General features: G+C 39.9%; 1 pseudogene; it reads left to right on the top strand.

The window, feature by feature from the left end:
- The first annotated feature begins 2,029 nt into the window (after window positions 1–2,029).
- Window positions 2,030–25,122, top strand: LOC127212620 (leptin receptor-like; annotated as a pseudogene).

The following is a 25,122-nucleotide window of genomic DNA, read 5'->3' as shown; positions in this document are numbered from 1 at the left end:
ATGGTTGCTTCAAGATCTGTGATTGTATCTTCTAGACCTGAGATTCGTTCTTCCATCTCTTGGATTCTGTTAGAAAAGCTCACCTCTGTGTTGCTCCCCTTCTTCTCTGGGGTCTCATGTTCTTGTTTTTCTTTTGTCTGTGTGTTTATCATTGAATCCATATTCATTTTCAGATCTTGAATTGATTTTTTGATTTCTTTCTTCGGATTTTTTGTATATTCCTGAGTTTCTTCCATTGCCTCTATAGGTCTTCAGAGCTTGAACCATTTTATTTATTTGTTTCATCTGGTTGTTTGCATTTTCCTGCAATTTTTCCAGTTCCACTCTATGTGCTTCTTTTATGTCTCTCACCTGTTTGTCTGTGTCTTACTGCATTTAATTATGAATTTTATTTGTTTTCTCCATTATCCTCCTCATTACTAAGGATTTGAGGTCATTTTCTTGTATTTCCATTGTATTTGAGTTCTCTGGGCTGTTTTCTTTGGGATAGCTGGAAACTGGAGACGCCATGTTCGTTTTGGGTTTTTGCGTATGCTTTTTTCTTGTCCTTAGACATCTTGCCGTCTTTGTTTTGTTGGGTAGCTTCCAGAGTTGGATGGAGGGTGTCTGAATGATAGATTCACTTGTTTTCTCACAATTTCCCTGGGCTGGGAACTCAAAGCTTCACTGGTGTGAATGTTAGGAGGTTAGCCCTGTTGTTCTGGTCTCTCACTGCCAGTGATCTTCAGCCCCCCCTGTGATGTGGGTCCTGCAATTGTTCTGGGTCTCTGAATGAAGCGTTGGGTCAGGCCAAGGTATCCACAGCCTTCTGTGTTCCCTGCCAATGTCCAGCCAGGAACACTGGGCTGAACCACGGGCTGAACTCAGCTAGATTCTCAGGGCCTGAACCATCTGCCGAGCTCAGCTAGGGATTCTGGCCAAAATGCACACAGGGTCCAGCCAGAATTTTTGGGCTGACCCTACGTGCAAGGTCAGCTAGGGCCTTTTGGACCAAAGTGCGTGCTGTGGTCAGTTATTGACTCAGGGCCGAACTGTCCACCAATCTCATCCAGGAATTCTGGATTCAAACTGCACACTGTGTCCAACCAGAGTCTTAGAGCTGGTGGAACAGAGTGCTCTGTCCAGGCTGCGTCACAGCAGGAGAACTGCGGCTGTACTGAGTCAGCACCGGTGTTGGAACTGAGCGCTCCGCCCAGGCTGCATCACAGCAAGAGAACTGCAGCTCGGCTGAGTTAGCGCTGGTGGTGGAACAAGCGCTCCAGCCCGACTGTGTCACTGCAGGGGAGCTGGCACTGAGCTGAGGTGGTTGCCTAGGATGAAACTGAGCACTCCACCAAGCCTGCGCTATAGCAGGAGAACTGCAGCTGCTCTGAGTTAGCGCCAGTGGTGGATCCAAGTGCTCCGCCCAGACTGTGTCACTGCAGGGGAGCTGCCTCTGAGCTGAGGAGGTGCCTAGTGTGGAACTGAGCGCTCCACTAAGCCTGCGCCACAGCAGGGGAGCTGTGGCGAGTTAGTGCCTCAGGCAGAATTGCTTGCTGGGATGGGCCAGTACCCGGGACTCTGGGGCCGCCGTGTCCAGTCTGGGTCCGAAGGCTCCACGTGACCCAAATCCTGCCATGAGTCCCTCTCCTGCAGCAACTGCCCACCAGCCACCACACCAATGGCCTCCACCAGAAGGCTATGAGCTGCAAACCTCAGCCACCACTGCTGGTGCCACTGGTGCTGCTGCCTCTGCTGCTGCCACTCCGATCAGGGAAAATCCACGCTCCTCCCATGTGCAGGGGCATGCAGGTCCTCCGTACCCTGGTCCCTCCGAACCCTGGAGCACTCCTGTTGCCGTGATGTTCGGACCTTGGTGTTCCTGGCTCAGAAATCTGTGCAATTCCCTGAATTGTTCACTGGAGCCTCCAAACGCGGTCCACACTGCTCGCTGCCATCTTGAATCCTCGCTTGTTATAGTTTTCTAAGGGACTGGGAAGCATTCAGTTTTACCTGCAATACAGGTGAAGGTTATTGAGAAACGAAGACCATGGCTGGACTCTCCTCAGTGGACTCGCAGTATTGGAGCGGCTATGTTTTTTATACAGGAGTCTTCCATAACATGGTATGATCTTTTTATATATATATAAAACTATGGGACCAAAATAGCCAGGGCCACATACACTGCCTAGAAAACTTCTGTTATTTGTTAAACTGCAAGGTTTTCATTTGTCTATTTGTTTTAAAAGATTTGTTTATTTATTTTTTATTTATACAGTATTCTGCCCACACACCAGAAGAGGGCACCAGATCACATTGTAGATGGTTTTGAGTCACCATGTGGTTACTGGGAATTGAACTCAGGACTGTTGGAAGAAGAGAATGAGTCAACTCTCCAGCCCCATTTTGTTTGTTTGTTTGTTTGTTTGTTGCAAAAAACTCTTCTTGCTCTGTACAGTCTTTCGAGCATATCGTGGAAGGAACAGTGGCAAGTTTAATTTATTTTGGTTCTTGAAATTGCGATAAACACCTGATCTTCCTTGTTTCTTCCTGAGCAGAGCCTTTGCCTGTTTGTCAGATGAGGAACCTTCTTATGTCAGTTTTTCTCTGTGTCTACAGTGGAAATTCTTAGTGTTTCCTATGTAGTCTTAGTATTTCAAATGTCTTACTCATGTTTTCACTTTATTGTCTTGAATGGATTTAGTCACTAGGTCTGAAGAAACAATGAAGAGGAAAATAATTTCCCTATGCTACATGCCTTATACTTGCTGCATTGTGCAGTTTCCACTCTCCTCTGCTCCCCAACCCCTTATTACTTGATTGGGCAGTGCCTGCCCTGGTCTAACTCCTGTTTCCTCTTAGGAATGTGTTGTAAGACTTCCATGCTCTCCATTCATATGACCAATGTGGTCTGTGTGCTAATTAAGTTTTGTGTTTACTGCAGCCCCTGATGAGCAATGCCTCACTATGCAGTATGAGGAGGTATGTGGTGCAACACCATAATGCCTACAATGGGACATGTTCAGAAGACGCAGGAAAGCAGACCAATCTCACCTTCCTTTGGCAGAGCAAGCATACACGGTCACAATTCTGGCCATCAATTCCATTGGGGCTGCTCTTGTCAATTTCAACCTAACTTTCTATAGGCCCATGAGCAAAGGCAAGAGATGCTGAGGGGCGGCTGACCACCCCATTCATTTATTTTTATGTTGGTTCATGTGGAACTTCTTGTTCCTTGTTATTATTTCAGCCCCACTATTAGGCAGTGATGTGGCCTGCTTGCCACATCTTGTCCTATAGCCCTGCATTCACATCATTCTCGCCCGCTCTCCTATAACTCCTCCCATGAACCCCCTCCAAAATTCATAATCTCATCTTTATTCTTTATTATGCATATAAACATAACTTACTGAGCCTGTTCAGCTTTGCTCTTTTGTACATGTGCCCAGGGCTGACCAATTGGGATTAGTCAGTCTGTGAGGAAACTCGTCCCTGGAGAAGACTGCCTCTTCCTCTCTCAGCAGACCTTGATCACCTATAGCTCTTCATCTATGAGATGGCCATGTGGAATGTCCCCTGTCCACACTGGCATGTCAACTAGTGTTGTCATTTTTATTTTATTGGTTTTATTCAGGTAGCCATATTGTTTAGAGTTTATGTCCAGGGAACCCTATCAACAGTGGATGTCCTGAGCCTCTGGCTCCTACAGTATTTACTTCTTCTATTCCATGATTTTTCCCTTAGCATTAGATGTGCAGGATGTACTGCCAGTGTATTAGTTGAGCTTGGATACCCCCTTTTAGTATATAACCTCTTCACAACCATTCTTGTCTAAATTATCCTCTGAACAGTCTAGGATCCACTTTCATACTCCTCTCTTCTCCATGTGAGAAAATACATTGCCAACCAAAAACCAATTATGTACATCTGGTAGAATATATCTGAAATGGCATTATTAGCAAAACAATATTCTAGACAATCTAATACTTAAACCATTTGGAATAATAAAGGTGGGTCACTCTCTAAATATTAGAATATAGAATATTTTATATATAAATATAAATTATTTTGTTATATATAGTATTTTATAATTATTTGCTATTTATTATGGTATATATTTGCATGAGATATACTTTTCATACTTATATATAAAATACTATGCATTTTAATAGTAGCATGATAAGCTATATGGACTCAAATTAATTGCTGAGACATTGAAACTGTTGTGAACTTTGTGAGTAGTGAACACCTCACCTTCATTAATGTTGATATATTTGATTGTTCTGAGCATTGATACTTTCCATTTAAATGACAGAGTATGTATGTAGAATTCAGAGTACAACTTGTGAGAGTTAGATTTCTCCTTCCCACATGCGTGTTCTAGGAAACATAATGGAGGTTGTCAGACTTGGTGCTGGTGCCTTTACCTGCTGAGGCATCTTGCTGACCCACGAGTCACACACAAAGGGATCTTCTAATCTAGATTTTGTATCAAAAATATCATTTAAATGGAAAATACTCATCTTCTGGCAACTCTACCAACCTGCTATCCTTTCCAAGACTCACTTCTTTCATGAAATCTCTAATTGCTTAAATATGTCATATTCCTTCTGTAAGTTAAGGGCACACTCTAAAACTTTAAGGATAATTTATACTTTTCAACTAAAATTATCAGCGTATGTCTTTGTGAGCTTGTGCATGTTTATGGGCCTGCATACTAGAGTGAGTGTGTGGAGGTCAGAGGACAATTTAGTAGAGTTGATTCCACCCTCCACCTCTGTGTGGGTCCTGGGGATTGAGGCAGAGTCTCATTGTGTAGTTCCGGCTGGCCTGGAACCCACTGTGTAGACCAAGCTCACGGAAATCTACTTGTCCCTCTGTTCTGTCAGTCCTGGGACAGAAGGCATGTGCCACCATGCCTGGACAGGAGTATGATTTTTGGAAACAAAGTGAACAGGCGCTTGATCTTCGGTTGAGGGTAAATAAGCCATTTTAGGAAAATAATGTCGATTGCAAACTAAATTTCCTCCCATAGGTTTGAGGTGCGGGAAGTCTCAGCTTCCAGCAGATGCACAGCTGGTCAGGTTTTCATTGTTTCAGGGGAAGAGGTAAAGTAAAGAAGGGTGGGTTGCTTCTGCGTGGAGAAACACACTCAGTCAAGAGTGGGTTGGGATGGACTGTGCGAGGATGGCGTCAGCATTATAGAAATGATCTCTTCATAAGTGGAAATGCACTGAGACCTTCTGAAGGGGCTCTGCCAAGGGGATTCTTTGAAAGTATCACTCACTAGTGGAAGAGAAGTGCAGGTGGGAATTGGAGAGGAAAGCTAATAGACTTATGTGGGATTGCAGCTGAGAACAATTTTGACTCTATCAAAACTCCACGTTTAGATTTGAGGCGGAATCCCTCTTTTTCTCCATGTCACAGACCCCATGCATTCTGTTTTTGTGATTTCCATGCTGTTTGTATAAATCTTCGGTCTGCTCTTTCTTCTCCATTCATCTGCCATTTCTCAAGGCCATTAGCAGATTTTCATTTATCTTGAATTGAAAACAACCTCCTTTTCTGTCCCTCAGTGAGTGTTGTGCAGCCACTCAGTGCTTACCCGCTGAGCAGCAGCTGTGTGATTCTGTCCTGGACACTGTCACCTGTTGATTACAATCTATTATACCTGGTTATCAAGTGGAGGAATCTTAATGAAGATGATTGAATGAAATGGCTTAGAATCCCTTTGAACATCAAGAAGTATTATATCCATGGTATGTGTCCAGTACTTTTACTGGCTTAGTATGGCACTAGAGATGGCAATTCAGATAATAAATTGGTTAATGACAACCTCAAAATGAGGGCACCAAGTGCTACCAACTGAATTATACTCTGATTGCCCCATCAGAACATTTGCTGAATTTCTGTGAGCATTTTTCTTTTATATTTTATGCAGAGGCAATCAGATGCCTTAAATCTTATCCCCAACCCTTTCTGTCAGAATATGTGATGATCGTGTAACCTTTTATAAGTGTATGTGAGGTATTTACTTAGTTGAGCTCATATTGTTTCTGTCTTGCTTTTTAATGTCTTCTAAGGTCTAATGCCAGATTTCCCTCCACCTCGGTACCCAATTATAATGCCATTAAGCAGTGAGGGGCTGGCTATGTTAGAAGTCTGAGGATTCTGGACCTGCTGATGTAGGTCAGTGTTATCATTGCAAGAGCAGCCAGTTACTCTGAGAGGTAAAGCCCATAGCAATAACACCTGCAGGCATCTAGAATTTGGCCTCAAGATAAATTTATTTGCACAGTACAAGCAAGGAACCAAGGTCACTGTCACCGCTATAGCTGGTTACTCTATACTGTAAGCCAGAGGGAAGACAGATGCAGGCTTCTCAGAGCCTTTTCTCTTATGGGCCGCAGGTCTTATATCATTAGCATCTGCAGGAATCATTGCCAGATCTGTCTTGAACATTGTGCACATCGTCTTTCTCCATGTATTGAGATGCTCAGATAACACCCGAGAAAGTCTTTTTGAGTGATATCTGCAGATTACTTTCTTTTTCGGTTTTTGTCTGGGACAGGTTCCTCTGTGTAGCCTTGGCTGCCCTGGACTCACGTTGTAGACCAGGCTGTCCTGGAACTCACAGAGATCCTCCTGCCTTTGCCTCCCTGAGTTCTGGGATTACAGGCATGTGCCACTGCCCCTGGCTTTGCAGGCTATTTTCAATAGGGAAAACAAAGTTAGTTGAACTCCCTTAGGGAGAGAATCCTCTCTACTCTCAGGATGATGACACGAGAAGGGAGAGCCTGATGTCCTGGAGTAGGAAACTCAGGAAGAAAGGAAACATGCTGTGAACTAGAACAAACTGGCTCATACTGGCACATGCCCTTGGAAACCAATTATTTGTATCTAAGACTTTTGAAAAGTTATTTGAAAACCAATATCATTTCTAGCAAACTTGGAATGTTTAGGTTATTTTTGAAATTCCTTTAGTCATCAAGTCAATCCTGAAATAGTGACTAGTGTTGCAACAGCATAGGCTGCAGTTTTCTATATAGATTTCATTCTTACTTAACATGAGCTATATTTTCTTTTCAGATAATTTTATTCCCATTGAGAAATATCAATTTAGCCTTTACCCAGTATTTATGGAAGGAGTTGGAAAACCAAAGATAATTAATGATTTCACTGAAGGTAAAAATAAACGTATTTTCCTTTATAAAAAGTATTTGAGTGTGGTGTATGTGTGTGATATTGATGTTCTGCACATGTGCCTCACACCCAAGTGCAGACCAGGGGACAACCTTTGGTACCCCATCCCTTCTACTGTAGAATCCCGGGATTGAATGCAGGTTGTTGGGCTTGCATTGCAAACGCTTTCCCTGATTAGGTGTCTGCCAGCCTTACTTTATTAGTTTTCTCTATGTGCTTCCTGGTTTGTCAGCAGTTATGCTATCACTGGATTAATTTCTTCCTTATAGGAGCATGGAAGAGCTGAGATTTTTACCTAGAGGTATCAATGGGTTGTTCAAGGAATATCTTTCTTTCTTTCTTTCTTTCTTACCCTTTCTCACTCTTTCTCTCCCTTTCTTCCTTCTGTCTGAAAATTGATCATTAAATTCACCGAGCACGCTCTGTTTGGATTACTGCCCTTACCCATGTTTTAATTTTTATTATTTTTAAAGTTATTAAATCCAAGTAATTTAAATAATGGAGTTTCCAAAGAGAAACATTGTAGTTGCTTCAGAATAATATTTATTACTCAAGAAGTATTTGTTGAACATTGTTCTAAGGACTGGAGACCAAATGGTGAACATAAGTCTGTCTTTGTGGGACTTAGGTCCCACTACTACACAGGAAGTGATGATCAGGGAATGTGTTACTTAGATACAGCACCAGGAGAACGGCAAGGCCTTGAGGGCAGATACAGGAGACGAAGACGAAGTTAAAACGTGGTGAGGAAAGGATGGAGGTAGTCCTTCTGTGGGCTCTTGTGCTTGATCAAAGCTTTGAGTATGGAAAAGAAAAATATTGCATGATATGGTGCCATGTGTCACACTCTGAGGCCTTAAGCAGCAAGGACAACAGTGTGTCTACATTTGAAAAAATGAAGATTGACAGATGCTGTCAACTGAGTCCGCAGGAGCAGAAAGTGAGTTCATCATTGCACCTTTAACAGGGGCTCAGACTCATAGAGATAAAAAAAAACATTAGATGGATAGGTCTAGCAAGTACATAATTCTAAATCAATGTTTTGCTAGATTTCAAGTATAATATTAGTCAAAACAACTATTAATGTGGACACAATGTATTTTTATTTTTCCTTTAAAAATACTTATTTTAGTTTTTCCATTTATGACCGCTTGCCTAAACATATGTCTGTGCACCAAATGCATTCCTGACACCCCCAAAGATTACAGGCAGAACCAGATATCCTGGATCTGGAGTTACAGATGGTTGTGAGATGCCATGTGGGTGCTGGGAAGTGAACCACAGCCCTCTACAAGAGCAGCCCATGCTCTGAGCCCCTGAGCCATGATCTCTGCAGTTCCTACTTTCTTCTTTTTAGTTTCTCTGTGTATGAAGGTAATATAGACATAGTGATATTAGCATATGTGTATGTTTCTGTGTGTTTTGAAAGTAATATGAACATGGTAAAATTAGAATGAGTGTTCTGTCCATGATTTTACAGAATGGTCTCTGTAAGTGGCTGGTTATTTGACTCGCGTCTCTCTCTCAGGGGATAAGGACAAGCAGAAGAATGATGCAGGGCTGTATGTGATGGTAACCATAATTATTTCCTCCTTTGTCCTACTGCTTGAAACACTGCTAATCTCACACCAGAGGTACTGCACTTGCTTAGGGGCTTGTGCCATAAAGAGTGTAACTTAAGTTTATTCAAAGTCAGTTATGATATAAAGCTCCACTCATAATATTAACAAATATAAATGCATTAAAAATACTCTTATATGTGTTCCATATGCAATTAACATGACACAAAAGAAAAAGTTGTTTTCAGGAAATGACTTTCATCTTGATATGACAACGTACACATAAAGGCAGATTCAGCTTTATATTCCCCCCCACCTCGTACCTGGGTGGTGGTGGTGCATACTTTTAATCCCAATACTGGCGAGGCAGAAGCAGGGTGATCTTTGGGAGTTCAAGGCCAGCTTGGTCTACAGGACAACCAGGGATACATAAAGCAGCCTGTCTCAAAAAAACAAAAGACAAAAACAACACGAACAATTCTGTATATGCATTCAGGATTCAGCTGACTCATAACAGGAAATCCCATAATGTGTTCTTAGATTTGGTAACAGTATCTTTTAGAGCTCTTCATTCTGGACTGGCACGTTTAGTGAGATCATGAAGGAGGGAAGGCATTGCAATCTGAGCTGGTGCCTTATTTGAATGGGTAGGCTGGTGTGGGGATGGAACCATACCAAGTGAGCTTGTTTCTCATATCCCATGTGATGGCCATTTAAAATATTTTCTAAGGAAAACCTATGCAAGGGAGTTACTTACTGAAGCATATAGCTTTCAGTAAAAGGAGGTTGGTTGTTAAGTTGTTCTTCATGGGCATTGAGTGAACACTTTAAAGAATCAAATGTAAACATGAATGTGGCCCTACTGAGCTGAGCCAGTAGACCAATGCTGATTATGTATGTTAACTGTCAATGTTTCTTCAGTCTGAACATTTCTGTAAAGACAGCCCTGTATTTCTCCTTTGCAGAATGAAAAAGTTGTTTTGGGAAGATGGTCCAAACTCCAAAAATTGTTCCTGGGCACAAGGAATTAATTTCCAAAAGGTCATTTTTAAGTATTTTAACCCAGAATATCTAAGGCTGCACTTTAGATAACATATGACTTCTAGATTTTAAAATATCTTTAAAAGGCTTCATTTTGCTCAACTCATTTTTAGCAAGTCTTTTCCTCATTTGTCCTTAGCAATAGCTGGCTGTATGCACTGCATCAGAGGAGAAAAAGTTCTGCCCCTTATCCCATGAGAGTTGACAGCACATCTTTCTTTCTTCTCATAATACATGAAAAATAAATACTACAACAGAAAGTAAAAATACAGATGGAGAATACATAGTTGACACTTTTTTTTTGGTCAGTATAAGTGGGCTGTCTCTTTTCAAAAGGCTTAGAATCAATATAAGTCTCTAGTATAAATATCCACAATTACAACAATATTTTTAGACACTATAATTTTCTTTCAGGACACAGCATAATAAAACTCACAGTGAAGCTAATTTGTAGGGGAAAGAAAGTGACCCTTGTGGCATTTAGAGGTCTTAAGTCTCAGTTACTGTTTTACATTACAGCTTTAAATATTTATGCATTGTAGGCTATTGCTGTCTTTGTGTTAACCCTGGGGTCTTCTGTCACCAAAAGCAGAATTAAACAACAAAACAAAACAAACAAACAAACAAAGCTTACACTCGTTAGGTACATCATTTTAGGACCAGGATTAGCTTCCCCATTTGGAGCTTATCCTAATAGCAACTATTCCAGATGTTGGCATGGCCCATTGGGAGAAGTAAGTTTTAACTTCTAGCCCGACAAAGGTATATAAATATTAAAAAATGAAACAAAATTTGTGGGAAACATCTTGCTGGAAAAAGAAGAGAGAAAATAGAATGCTTTTAAAAACTCTCTTCCATTTGTTTAAAATGCTGTTTGCAACTCACTAAACCAATCTCTCAATTTTCAATTGGCATATGACATGCAGTGAACAGAACACTGCTTTTGCAGGTTGTCCATGAATGAACAAGCACACACTCTTGTACAAACCACAAACAGCTCAACTAGTTGAATCAGAGTCCTTGATCAGATGGAACAACAACCTGTTTTCAAAGGGGCAGCTATTCAGCTTTGCATTCAATCATTAGTTCTGTGGACTCTTTGCTTTTCCTAATGCTAGCCTCTGATGCCTCAGCTGGGCTCTGCCACCCTCTAACCCTTGACTTCTTTTATTTCGGTAGTGTTCCCGATTTTTTCAACTAACAAAATATTATTCTTTTCTCTTCCACTATGAATCTATATGATAGCATTTTCACATATGAGTCATTCTTGTGTTTGTTCAGTAGGCATAGAGTGAGTATCTATAACTAATGAGAGATCGCTGCTAAACTCTAGGTGAACAGATTTTTAAGATGTTCTTTCTGTTTAAGAAATAAGAGTCAGGCTGAGGAGAGTGGCTAGGGATAAGTTGAAAGCATAAGAACTTGTTCTTTTGATTTGTTTTTGCTTCTGTAATGATTGTTCATTTTTCACTTACATATTCACTCATGTTGTCAGTTTATTAATCAATAATAGTACTGAAAAGTTCTCTCCCACCAATCACTTTGCTACATCTTGGGGCTATATTGATAAGATGAACTGTGTATACCCCAGGAACGTATCATCTGGTGGGGAAGGTAAACACTGATCAGTTTATTATTAGACATAATGTCACAGCTTTAAGCTGATGTGCTGAAGGATAGGATGTGGGAAGCTGACTTAGAGTATGGATGGGTATGAGTGGGCACAGATAAGAGAGTAACATATGCCCTGGGTGTGGTGTTGCACACCTGGAGTGCACACCTGGAATATGTATCAGGTTTTGTAAGGCTGAAGAAGAAGGATTATTGTGAGTGCCAGGCCAGCCAGGGCTACATAGTGATTTTGTGGACAGCATGGGCTATATAGGATCACTGTTTCAACAAACAAGGGATGGCAGGGGAGGTGGGAAGGAGAAAGATAAAAGTAAAAAGTTAGAGAGAGGAAAGAAAGCGAGATTGATATTTGAGTCTGACCTGTCTGATGACTAGCCCTCACCTGGCTGAAGAGGAGTCCTCAATTGGCTGATGAGTAGTCCTCACCTGGCTCTGGGATGCAAGTATAGACACCTGGCATGGTCAATGACTACTGCATTCTGAAACAGGAAATAGAGCAGACTAGACACATTTACATCTTAAACATCAGTTTTTATTTTTCAAAATAAAAATAACTAAATGTCCATCTACATAAGACCCCGAAAAAGTCACTATGTGCAAACAGATCAATTCAGGATCGTCCTCATACTGCCTCTTAAAAGGAAGCTAAAGCTCTCTCTCTATCTCTGCGGCATTGCACAATTGGCATTTTTACCTTCATACTACTGTGAAAAAGAATCTACTTTTCACAAAAGACTGAAACAACCAGAATGACCTCAGCAAATATCGTTTGAACCTGTACCAGATAAATGTTTCCTCCCTTCCAGATAATGCCTGGCAGAGATCAGAGGTGAATCAGTGAATGCCTTTAGACTCTGGTTTACCTGGATGTGACACTGCCACCCACCACTGTTCCCCCCCCCCATTGGAGCTAAGTGTGGTGCATTATTCAGTCGGGTATCTGGAAGATATTTTAAGTACATTGAAATATCACCCTAAATTTTCAGTCTGGTAATTCTTAAATGATTAAATAGATATATTTGTGTGTGTGTGTATGTGTGTGTGTGTATTAATGTGTGTGTGTGCACACACGTGCAGGTACACACAGATGCCCAGGGAAGGCCCCCATAGGCTCCAGAGCACGAACTGACAGTTGTGAGCTGTCTAACGTGAGTTCTGGGAAACACACTCAGGTCCTCTTGAAGAGCAAGCCTTGTTAATTGCTTAGCCATCTTCAGTCTCTCAAGAGTAGATTAAAAAATGAAAAACGTGGGTTGTAAATATTCTCATTTGTGAGAGATTCCTTATTACCTTTGCAAATACTCTTTACTTTCTCATTTCCAATACATGTTGCCACAGTTTTTATATATTTCTTGGGCGTAACAAAGATACACTCTTAGGAATGAATCAATATGCCAGGTGGTGGGACACGCCTTTATTCCCAGCACTCACGAGGCAGAGGCAGGTGAATCTTTCTGACATTGCGACCAGCCTGGTATACAGAGCAAATTCCAGGACAACCAGAGCAACACAGAGAAATCCTTTCTCAAAAAACAAAACAAAACAAAAAACAAAAAATGAACTAAACATGACAATTAGGCTGGAATGTGGGTTAGTAGTTCTCAGGGCTGACCACATACTCAACAAGTATTTATAAAAACTTGGATTCAAACCCAGGTTCATTTTAGAAAGTGAAATATTTGTCATCTATTTCATATTGGCATTGTGTCCTCTAATGTGGTTAATACTAAATCACAAACTCAAAGATAGAAGAGATGGTCAGTTGTATGTCACACATATTTTTACAGATTGAAAAACTGTAAGTATAGGGTCTGACTATTTCTAAGGGCAATATATGGGAACGACAAATTTTTCTTTGTATTTACAAGTGAACACGGGGTCAGCATCTTTAGTCATGAGGGGAATGCAAGGCCACAGGGTGCCCTCCACAGCTTGTGGGATGCCCATCACAGAAAGTACAGAAGCACCATACAGCAGGGACACTGAGGCTATCAGACTGCTCATGGGGATATAAAAACAACAAAGGCCTTTTAAAGAGTCTGGAAGTTCTTCCCACCTTAAATTAAGACTCAGCAAACTTTCTTAACATTCATAAAAGATTTTTCAATAATAAAGAATTTGAAAAAATCAAAACGACCTTCAAAGGATGAATGAATAAAGAAAATATGGTATATCCAGCTGGGCATGGTGTTGCAGACCTGTAATCCCAGCACTTGCAGAGGCACAGGCATGAGGATCTCTGTGAGTTGTAGGCCAGCCTGGTATACAAAGTGAGTCTACGACACCAAGGCTACCCAGAGAAACCCTGCCTTGAAAACAAAGCAACAAAAAAACAAACAAAAAAGGCAAATAAGAGATATGTCTAATTAAATACTAAAAAGACACTGCAAAATTAAAACAATCCAAATTGTTTCTAATGTGTATTTTTAGTATTTAAATACTTAAATACATACATATACATATATATATACATATACATATATATATTTAATACAAAATTTTTATTTAATTTATTCTTCAAATCCTGATTTGAAAGAACACTACTTTTTACAAATGTGTTCTATACCTGTAAGTCCTAGACATCTAATCTCATCTTTAAAGTATCACTAAAATTAATTTTCTCAATCTTTTAACATTTTCCTTTCCTCTGGTTTATAATAAATCAAAAGCTATACTTCCTTGGTCACTGTGTTTTTTTTTCTGTAAAGAGACATTATAAGAGACACTCTTTATTTATTTTAAGATTTTATTTTATTGGCATATATATAGAATAAAGGATCTGAGGGGTCGTGTTTCATGGTAGAACACTTGTCTAGCATGTGCAAGCTGTGAAATCAGCCCTCAGCATGGAAGGAATAATCCCTATGTACTAACATGGTGCCTTAAAGCTAACTGACGAACTAACTAACTAACTAACTAACTAACTAACTAACTAACTAACTAACAAATAAACAAGGCTGGAAAGCTGGCTCTGAGGTTAAGAGAACTGCAGGCTCTTCTAAAGGTCCTGAGTTCAAGTCTCAGCAACCAATCGGTGGTTCACAAGGATCTATAATGAGATCTGGTGTACTCTTCTGGCTACTGTATACATAATAATAATAAATAATTCTTTAAAAAATAGACACAAAAACTATAATCTTATATCTTTAAAGTTCGTATATTTGTTTCATTTCTCCTAATAGAAAGTACAGAAACAGTTTTTTTTTCTTCCTCACTGCCCTCACCCCTTCATTTCTGGAACCTTTTTTCTGAGCGTGCGAGCATGTGTGTGTGTGTGTGTGTGTGTGTGTGTGTGTGTGTGTGTGTGCATGCGAGTATGTGTGTGTGTGTGTGTGTGTTATAATCTGCTTTGTGCTTTTGGACTTTCCTACATGCACTCAGGTGTGTCTCTAATGAGCAGAAATACTTTGAGCAGCCCTTAAAGTTGGCATACTACCTCTGTCATTTCAGACTCTGCTGAGCTGTCTCAAGGTTGACAGGGCTTTGTCCAGGCCCCCAGACACCCAGTAGTTTCTTCATCCTGTGAACACAGCCTAATGACCCCCATCCTTCCCACCACGTGGGAGAGCTCATCATTTGCCAGCTTTCTGTTATCTGAGCAGTGCTCCACCACTGCTGTCAGGAAGCACGGCTGCCAGTGTTTGGTCTGGTGCATGCCTTGACATTTCCATTTGCTTTTTTAAGGATTTGAAAAAAATATAAGTGTGTAGCTCTTGCTTCATCCCATCCACAAATAACAATACTTTCAACTGTGTGCTTTTAATCTTTTTGATGTGTCACTTCTATGTCCCTAAATGCTGTCTGCTCCTAGAACTGCATGTGGCTGCTGCCACAGATTCACAGGCACTGGGGAGTTAATAATCTGCTTACTGGTCTGTAATTTTTCCAGTTCTCTGCAACTTTAGAAAAACTTCATCTTTTGTTTTCTTCATAGAGAAACTCTTTGAACTACCATACACACACACACACACACACACACACACACACACAGTATACATAGAAATATAATTTCTTTTCTTCATTTTTTTCCTCCATTTTTTAATCTTTATAAATTGTCACTACACTGTACCTTATTTTGTATATGGGTTAATTATTTTAAACCAGAAAACAAATAAACCACATTTATGTTGTTTTTAGTGTAATTTTTGTTCCTTGAGGAGCTAAGTATTATAATATGATTGCTACGTCTCTCTTTTAAAAAAAGATTTATTTATTATTATGTATATAGTATTGTCAGTATGTACACCTGCAGGCCAGAAGAGGTCATCATTTTACACTATAGATGAGTGTGCACCACCATGTGTTTGTTGGGAAATGAACTCATGACCTCTGGAAGAGCAATCACTGCTCTTAACCATGGAGGCATCTCTCCAGTCCTGAATGCTACATTTCTTGTTGGTTCCAGTGTCAAATATGTTTTGTTTGTTTGTTTGTATGAATGGGATACCTTTCATTTGATCAATTCAATGAAAACAAATTTTAATTGGCTTCATTTTCCCATTTTAGGGCTTCTCCCTTTGTTTCTGTTCCTAAAATTTCTTATCTACCTATGTACGTATCTACTATCTATAGTCTGTCTGCCATCCTAACCACTTGTGTTTCTATTATATACATTGTTTTATACAGGCCATTTATTGTCTTCATTGGAGACTTTGCTGCAGAAATCCCCTTGTCATCTCAGTCCCATCTCCACTAGTCTTCAGTAGAATGGATGTAGGTTATTATTCAGGTACTGGCTTCTTCTAGCCAGAGCTGTTTCTCAGATTTATTTTCCTCCTCGTCCTTGGTTAGATAACCTCCTTGTGTGGCAAACCACCCTTGATGTGGTTTGTCTTAGTTAGTGCTTTTACTGCTGTGAAGAGACACCATGATCATGCTACTCTTGTAGAAAAAAGCATTTAATTGGGGCTGGCTTACAGTTCAGACATTTAGTCCATTGTCATGGTGGGAAGCATGGCAGTGTGCAGGAAGTCATGGTGCTGGAGACGCAGCTATGAGTTCTTCCTCCAGACCATCAGGCAGCAGGAAGAGAAAGTGACACTGGGCCTAGCTTGAGCATTTTAAATCTGAAAGCCCAGCCCCATTGACAGACTTCCTCCAACAAGGCCTAGCCTCCTAATAGTGCCCTGCCTATGGGCCTGTGGGGCCTGTTTTCACAAAAACCACCACACTCTCCCATTCTTTCCATCTGTCCTTCCTGGTAGTTTGTGGAATATGGATTTCTTGCCAATAGGACTCAGCAACCATTCTTGCCTTCCTATCTGGAAGCTGATGTTGTTTCTGTGGTGTCAGATGGCTACTCACACGTACCCTCCTTGCTGGTTCCTTGTAGCTTTCCCTTTTGAAAAACATTCTAGATTTGATATTCTGAAATTTGCTGATTAATGTGTGCTTTTCCGTTTGACTTGAGTAAAGAGTCATCATTCTATCTCTTGTTAGCATTAAGACACTCCACTATTTCTTGGATCATTTCTTTTCTCATGACTTTTTCTTTTTGCCGCGTCCATATTTGTTGGCTGTTAGACTCTCTTGCATAACTGGAATTTTTCTTTAATTCTCAGGCATTGTTACCTTCCATTTTCCAGTAGACTTGCAGGATGGTTACAAAGCATGACTCTATCTTCACTGCCAAGGGCAGGGTCAGAACCTTCTGTTCTGGTTTCATGCCTCAGTCTTGGAGAGATACCAATTATAGGACTTTTGTTTTAAAATTCTTGTGCAGCTTGATTTTATTACCTCAGAATCTCCCCCCAAATGTCTTGCAGTCCTTTGCTTTCCACTCATGAGGGATGAACCAGAAAGGCAGGGATGGTGGCATTGTTACCCCGTGCACAGAGCTAGTGTCCTAGACATCCGCATTCTGAGATGGCAGTGTGTTGTTGCTAAGCTATTCTTCTATCAGCGGTTGGAGAACAAACCGGTCGCTTTGGAAACCCAGACCATTTCTTATGCAAAGGCCTTTTCCCAGTCATTTCTATCCCTTCTGTGTTCAGCAGGGCTGACTAGTTCTCTCTGCAGTGGCTACCCATCGCAACCACGGTCTGGTCTTCAAGCGCTCTTTGCACATTTTCTATGATGTGTCTTCTTCTGATTGTTCTCCCTTTTTAAAAATCGAATTTGAGATATTCGTTGTATATTTTCCTTCTTAGATCCTGTGGATTCCATTTATTCTCATTCTTGCATGCTAGCAGTCACCAGAGATGAGAACAGCAAGGGCATCCATTCTGCTCTCTGGAATGAGATTCCTCTGTGTACCCAAGAGGTTGAATCATTGATGCAGGAAAATATGTTACAGTATACGTTCAAAGCACTTGCTTTTTCTGTGATTCCAATTTCATAGCATAAAAGACCTCAATATTCCTCAATTAATTTTGTATATTTGCATATTACTTTTTTCTGCTAAACCCAAAAGTAGTTTATACCTGTTTTATCTCAACTTTAATTTTTCCATGTAATCTCATTTCAACATTTTCAAATAAATGTTCTTATTTATAAAAAAAACCTTTGCAATAAATAAAACACTGCACACGGAAATTAACCAGACTGCAAATCTATAAAATTAAATGAACAATTAAATTAATACAAAACCAGTCAGGTGTCCAAAGCTCCATAAGGAGACTATCAAGCCTGGTGTATCTGCACCCAAGGGTGGGGGTGGGGCTGCACAAACTGATGCACCAACCTAGGACATTGCTAGCAGAGAACCTCGACCCCCTGCTCAGATGTAGGTGATGGACAACTCATTCTCCACATGGAGAAGGGAAGGGGAGAAGGGGGTACTACCTCTGAAATGGACTCTGGTGCCTGTGATTTGATCTCTGTCCCTTGTTGGAGAGCTCCTGTGGCTGCACAGAGGAAGGGAATGCAGGCTACCCAGATGAGACCTGATAGGCTGTGTTCAGATGGTGAGGGAGGAGGACCCCACCAGTCAGATGTCTGGGGAGGGGAATAAGGCAGAAGAGGGAGGGTGGGTGGGAACAGGAAAATAAGAGCAAAGGGATTATAATTGAAATGTAATGTAAATAAGTTATGAAAAATTAATACAACACAGTTAGAAATGGCAATTTGAATGGAAGCCGTGAAGCTTCACTTTATGTTATTTGTTTTACAGTATTCCAAGTGTCCTTTCTTTTCCTTTCCATCTTTCTTATCTCTCCTTTTCTCTCCTCCCTCCTCGTCCAGGCCCCATCCCGTTGTGTACCACACCTTCATCTGCAACCCTGTTCCTTCCTATACATCCATTATCTTTTTGCAACAATGAACTAAACAACTCACTTTATGAATGCTAAATCTATAACTAAGAGACCAGGGGAACTTTTCCTTGGAACCTACATGGTTCCTAGACATTTGATGTGCTGTAGGGCTCTAGACAGACAGCCTAACAATGGCACCTCTGGGTCAGAAGCATCTGGAAACAGCTAGATTCTCCTTGGAAATGTATTGAAGAACAGGCTAAGTCTTGGTCAGAGTTTTGTTTAGAGATAGACAATCTCTGTCAGTCATAGCACTGGCCTAGCAGCGTGTGACCCGCTCTCTTTCATTTTCTTCTTCCTTCATAGTGCCAGGTAATAAGGGGCCAGGAGAGACTATGAAGTAATCAGGTTAAGTCTACCTCAGTGGTCGTCTGTTTCAATGGCCGTCTACCTCAGTGGTCAGGCCAAGGGCGATAAAGGTCACTCTTCTTTTTCTGTTCATGCTTTGGAAATGTTTTTTATCTTTTACTGTATTGTAAAAAGAGCTGAGTCAGGGTCTTTGCTTTGTTCTAGTTATCAGTATAATCTTAACCTAATCATTTTGCAGGCATCAATCCATGGTCCAAGAAATGGAAGAGACTTAGATCAGAAAATTTATTGAAAAATGGATGTTTTAGAGTTCATGATAATGTCTCTGCGATTCCACTTTTGACTATTACATCACAATTATTTCTGAAAAAGTCAACATGCAAGCTGAGCAGTGGTGGTGTATGCCTTCAATCCCAGCACTTGGGAAGCAGGGACAGTTGGATCTCTGTGTTCCAGGCCCACATGGTCTACAGAGTACATTCCAGGCCAGGCAGAGCTACAGAGAGACCCTGCCTCAAATAATAATAATAATAATAATAATAATAATAATAATAATAATAATAATAATAATAATAATAACAACAACAACAACAATAATAATAATAATAATAATAACAATGATAATGATAATGATGATGATGATGATGATGATGATGATGATAATAATAATAATAATAATAATAATAATAATAATAATAATAATAATATAACCCAAGGTCATTGTGGCACTTTTGAATAAAGTCTAGTTTTTTTCGTTATGTTTATCTCCTCACTCAACCATTAGTCTCTTGTACCCCTCAAACTCTTCAGTATCACTGTTGATTTCATCCCTTTTTAATTCATATTCATTGAACTCCTGTTATTTTACCTACTCTGCTATTGATACTGCAGTCTTCCCTGCTGGAGAGATCAGTCTGTCCTTAGGGTATCAATGGCATCCAGAAAGAGAGTGAGCAAGGTCCCTCCGGACACTGGCTCCCCTCTTTTCTAAGTGCATCACTGCAGTACAGCACAGGAACTTAAAGCCTGTGATCACGCAAAGACAAGGGGTTGGAAACCTTTTGTCTTTGGCTTTCTGAACAACCTCTTTATTTTGCTTTCTTATTTTGTTCTATTTTCTTTAAACAGAGAACGGACATTCTTGGAAGTCTCTCACGATCACTACAGATGAACCCAATCTACCAACTTCCCAATAGTCCATAGAGTATTAGAAGATGTTTACATTTTGAAGGAGGGAAGCAAACCTAAACTATTGTTTGAATTACTAAGAAGTAACATTTGATGAGTTTATTAGAGAAGCGTACATTTGTGGCCACGATGTAGGTTTGATGTAGTTCAGTTGGGACATAAGCTTGATTATCAGGGCATCTAAATTTTAAATTTAATATTCATGGTCTCTGCTTTCTGTTTTTTTATTTTTAGTGTCATAAAATGTTAACGGTGGTGGGCTGGAGAGATGGCTCAGAGATTAAGAGCACTGACTGCTTTTCCAGAGGTCCTGAGTTCAATTCCCAGCAACCACATTGTGGCTCACAACCATCTCACTGGCAGGTATACATGCAGGCAGAGCACTGTATACATAATAAATAAATAAATAAAATATTTTTAAAAAAACGCTATAAAAATGCTAATGGTGTAACTATTGCTGTCAGAAGCTATTTTGTTGCACATCACCAAATATGATGGATAATGCTGTAACTAAGTGAATTCTAATAGGCAATATCTGACACACAATTTTGCAAAAATTCCACATACAAATTGCAGGTAAGGTATTCAGTTTTTGTTTCTATGTGTGAAAAGTTCCACATTAGATTTCTTTCCAGACACATAAATTGAATAATTTGAGTATTCTCTTGCATGTATCAAACTTGGAACAATCTAGGAGTTTCAGTTTTCTATAGTCTAGAATATGGCTTAAGTTCTGACTTTGATTTTAGTTTAAAGAAGGCCAGCAGTTGTATTTTGTGCTGATTACAGAGCAGTGGGTGCTGTGCTTTATATCAGAATAACCCATGCACCCAGGTCAGGTTGCTCAGAGCAGAAAAGAGTGCCAGCCTCCCTAAGCCTAGTTTATTTCCACTGAGTTAGCCGACACTTCTGGCAGACATGGAAGTGTACAGAGAAGGGGAACTTTCTGGAATTTTATAAATGGATCACAGTGAGGACAGGGTCTTTTTCACTGAAACACAGATCACCAACCAGGTGTGTGGGATATTAACATAGTGTGGGCTTTAAGGCTTACACTCAAACTAAACCAAACTGATGGACACAAATAATTTCAAACTTAAGGTCTGTGGGTCACTTAGATGTGATTAGCAATTCTATTTGGATCTTAAAAATTGTTAAATTAAGACACTACAAAGGCTGTGCCTCCCCTTTTCTTCTTCATTTCCTATTAACAGACATTATTATCATAGAATGCCTAACTGTGAATTTATGAAGGTTATTTTTCAATTATCCTATCAATAGAGTGAAATATATTTTGAACACATAAACTTTTTAGAAGTTTTCAGACCACTGATAAGGAACAGTTCAGTAATATGTGGTTAAAAAAATTAAAAATAAAACCTTTCACCAGAGTGCTTTTTTAGATGGCCCTGGCCTGTTCTACAATTAATTACTCAGTAGGAAGCTTTAAGGACCAGGAGTATATGAGACAGATACTTTGGGGAACACGTATGTGCATGACCACATGCTGTGTGTTGTTTCTGTCTTTCCATATTGATAGAAAGAAGATAATGAAATGAGTAGATCCGATGCTAGCTCTCTTAAAAGTTTAGAACATGCTATCCTTTTTCCATTGAATGGATTTGGCTTCTTTGTCGAAAATCAAGTGACCATATGTGTGTGGATTCATATCTGGGTCTTCGATTCAATTCCACTGATCAACCAGCCTGTTGCTGTGCCAGCACCATGCTGTTTTAATTACTATTGCTTTATAGTACAGTTTGAGATCGTGTATGGTGATTCCTCCAGAGCACCTTTTATTGTACAAGATTATTTTAGCTATTCTGGGTTTTTTGTTTTTCCATATGAAGTTCAGAATTGAACTTTCAATGTCTTTAAGAAATTGTGTAGGTATTTTGATAGGGATTGCATTGAATCTGTAGATTGATTTTGGTAGGATGGCCATTTTTACTATGTTAATTCTCCCGATCCATGAGCAAGGAAGATCATTCCATCTTCTCTGGTCTTCTTCAATCTCTTTCTTCAGAGTTTTGAAATTTTTTTCAAACAAGTCATTCACTTGCTTAGTTAGAGTGACTCCTAGATATTTTATATTGCTTGTGGCTAATGTGAAGGGTGTGGTTTTCCTAATTTCTTCCTCTGCAAGCTTGTCATTTGTGTATAGGAAGGCTACAGACTTTTTTGAGTTAATTTTGTATCCAGCCAATTTGCTGAAGGTGTTTATCAGCTGTAGGAGTTCTCTGGTGGAATTTTGAGGGTCACTTTTGTACACTATCATATAAACTGCAAGTGCCTGACATTTGACCATGGCCCCTTGGCGGGGGGGAGACCTGGTGGCACTCAGAGGAAGGACAGCAGGTTACCGAGAAGAGACTTGATACCCTATGAGCACATACAGGGGGAGGTAATCCCCCTCAGGAGCAGTCATAGGGGAGGGGAATAAGGGGGAAAAGGGGAGGGAGGGAAGAATGGGAGGACACAAGGGATGCGATAACCATTGGGATGTAACAAGAATAAATTAATGATAAAAAATTAAAAATTAAAAAAAGTTTAGAACAATTTAGGTATATAAATAGTAAAAGAATGAAGGGAAAAATACAATGTTTGAAGGAAATCTCAAATGTGCAGTTTCTGTCAGAAACAGTGGAAGTAGGATCAATTCTCTCACCATATATCATTTAGTTACAGTATTTTTATCATTCAGTATTTTAAACCTTACATATGTCTATGCTCTTATTATATTTAGAGTTCAGTATATTTATTCCTTTATGGTTTTAATCACTAATATATTTCAGTTAAGAGTTTGCAACTGCTGTATTTTTATATGAGATACACTTGTTATTGTAAAGAACATTTGAATATGCCATTATCTCAGGCAATAACTCAGAATTCATTTAATTAGCTTAAAATTGTAACACTTAAAAGCTAAATCACGTGTATGATCTATGAACTGAACACATCTTCTATTTAGTTGTGTTAACTATCCGGTGTGATGTATCTGCAGTATTTTTACAGTATTTTACAATTTGATGTGTTTACACTGTACTCAGCTTTTTTGCACACAGATTTTTGATTTGTAGGTGTTTGGCAGAATTTCATTGTGATGTAACCCTTGTTCTTATATATAAAAAAAAAACCCCACCAGGTTGCACATTTGTCTTGTGTGTTTTGTCTTCGTTCCATGTGTTCCATAGGGTGTTTCTTTACATGAAGTTATGTATAAGAATATGTGTTTCCAAGTCTGTTGATGTCTATCTCACCATCATTATATTCAGCAAGTCGGTACCATCACTTGGTATTTTCAGATAGCTTCCAGCAGGTTCTCACTGTGACCGAACGCAGGTATGTTGTGTCAAGTCAGCCACTGTCACTCCATCTTTGCACCTTATCCTGTGGTATAAAGTAGTTGTTAACACTTTCTTTGAAAAACTTGTTTTGCTTGTTCCGTTGCATTCCAACCATTGTTTTAATGCTTGGAGATTAAAGTTTTATTTTGTAGAAACATAATTTATTATAAAAAAAGAGTGACTTTCCAGAAGCACGTATTTTCCAGTCACAGTAACCAAGCTCCACTGAGAGCTAAGCACATGCAGGCATGGCTCACTTACTTGTGTAGCCTATGGCCATGATTATGAATCAAATTCATTTTTACTCATGAAGAGAGGTCTGCGCGTTTATGTTCATAGCATTTGAAGAACTCAAGGCCCAGACTTTCTTGTATGATTTTGAAAAACTGAGACTGACTCTCCATTCTGATTTTTGATATTTTAAAATTTCAGCCCTCACTGTGTCCCTTGTGGTTGACTGATATACCTTGGTTTTAACCTTATATGCTTGCCTTTCTACAAGTATGACAGAATGAAGTTGTAACTTACTGAGCATTTAACTGTGTCTTTTCTTTTAGCCTGAAACATTTGAGCATCTTTTTACCAAGCATACAGAATCAGTGATATTTGGTCCTCTTCTTCTGGAGCCTGAACCCATTTCAGAAGAAATCAGTGTCGATACAGCTTGGAAAAATAAAGATGAGATGGTACCAGCAACTATGGTCTCCCTTCTTTTGACCACTCCAGACCCTGAAAGGGGTTCTATTTGTCTTGGTGACCAGTGTAACAGTGCTAACTTCTCTGGGGCTCAGAGCACCCAGGTGACCTGTGAGGATGAGTGTCAGAGACAACCCTCGGTTAAATATGCAACACTGGTTAGCAACTCCAAGCCAGTTGAAACTGATGATGGGCAAGGGCTGATACATAGTTCTGTCAGCAATGGTACCTCCAGCAAACACTCCCTGCTGAGAGCATCTTTCTCTGGCAGCTCCTGGGAGATAGAGGCCCAAGCATTTTTCCTATTATCACATCAGCAACCCAGCATGATTTCCCCACAACTTTCATTCTCAGGGTTGGATGAGCTTTTGGAACTGGAGGGAAGTTTTCCCGAAGAAAATCATAGTGAAAAGTCTGTTTATTATCTAGGGGTCACGTCAGTCAAAAAAAAAAAAAAAAAAAAGAGAGGATGGTATGTTTTTGACTGACGAGCCCATTCCCAGTCCACTGTCTGTTCAGTGACATCAGAATCCTCCAGGACAGCTGCTCACACTTTGTAGAAAATAATTTGACTTTAGGGACCTCTGGTAAGAAGACCTTTGTACCATACATGCCCCAATTTCAAACATGTTCCACTCACAGTCATAAGATAATGGAGACTAAGATGTGTGACTTAAGGGTGTAAGCTCATTCAAGAAGCCTCCAGCTTTGTGTTCCAGGAGAGCATATATTCTTTTGTTGTGGATGTTGGAGACAAGTGTCGGGGTCTACTTTGAAAATGATTGTTTCCAAACTAATTGTGTGTATCTTCTCTCAATATACAAACAGACCATGTGAGGAACCCTTCATGAGTCTAGTGATACAGATGGACTCTTACTGACTATACTCTCAAGACACCATGGGGAGGTCTCTTGT

Source organism: Acomys russatus, chromosome 31 (genome assembly GCF_903995435.1).
Source record: "Acomys russatus chromosome 31, mAcoRus1.1, whole genome shotgun sequence".
In the NCBI taxonomy this organism is placed as follows: domain Eukaryota; kingdom Metazoa; phylum Chordata; class Mammalia; order Rodentia; family Muridae; genus Acomys; species Acomys russatus.
The sequence above is the reverse complement of the archived record's forward strand: the minus strand, read 5'-3'. Positions and strand labels throughout refer to the sequence as shown.